The sequence below is a fragment of the Chiloscyllium plagiosum genome, unplaced genomic scaffold (assembly GCF_037043375.1).
Source record: "Chiloscyllium plagiosum isolate Xiang-an unplaced genomic scaffold, Cpla_swu_hap1 HiC_scaffold_47, whole genome shotgun sequence".
Classification (NCBI taxonomy): domain Eukaryota; kingdom Metazoa; phylum Chordata; class Chondrichthyes; order Orectolobiformes; family Hemiscylliidae; genus Chiloscyllium; species Chiloscyllium plagiosum.
The window spans coordinates 39,531,647-39,532,453 of NW_028270185.1; positions in this window are offsets into that span (position 1 = coordinate 39,531,647).

Genomic DNA, 807 nt, shown 5'->3' on the forward strand with positions numbered 1-807 from the left:
CAATGAAGTGAAATATAATCAAATCAATCCAACTAAGTTTCCACCCATAAAATTAAATTTAGCTACGTTTGGGAGATGGTAAAGTGCAATGATTTTTTGAGTCAGTTAATGTACTAAGCCATACTTCCACATCGACAGCTGGATATATTGGATTTAAACCTGTTCGTTATTTGCAAGAAAATGGTTTAAAATAGCTGAAAACAAATTTAAGAATAATGAGAAAATGTGTATTGTAATGTGACTGTGCAATATGTTGGAGAGAACTGAAATATTGTTGTGAAAATTAATTAGACTTCTTATAATTGATAAAGCTGATTAATAATCCTTCCATTAAAACGAGTAGTCAGATGAAAGAGTATCAGATATTTACTATGAGTGTTGGATGAAAAATCTTTGGTTGATTGCTGGTGTGTTGACCAGAAAAAATATTAATATGTCATGATGATACTGGGATTAAGAAATAATGGATTAAAATTAAAGGGGGAATGTCATGATGCTTGTTACAAAGACTAAATTTCATTACGGTGTGATAATTAAAATGGAAAAAAAATCTTTATAGGGAAGGCAATGGCTTAGTAGCATTATTGGTAGCCTGTTAATCCAGAGATCCAGATGATATTCTGGGGACCCAGAATTGAATCCCACCACGGCAGGTCTGACTCCATACCCACAACAACGTGGCTGACTCTCAACTGTCCTCTGGGCAATTAGGGATGGGAAATAAATGCTGGCCTCGACAGCGACACCTCATTCTGTGAAGGAAGATAATGTTAGAACTCAACAATTAAAATGATTCAATATTTTCAA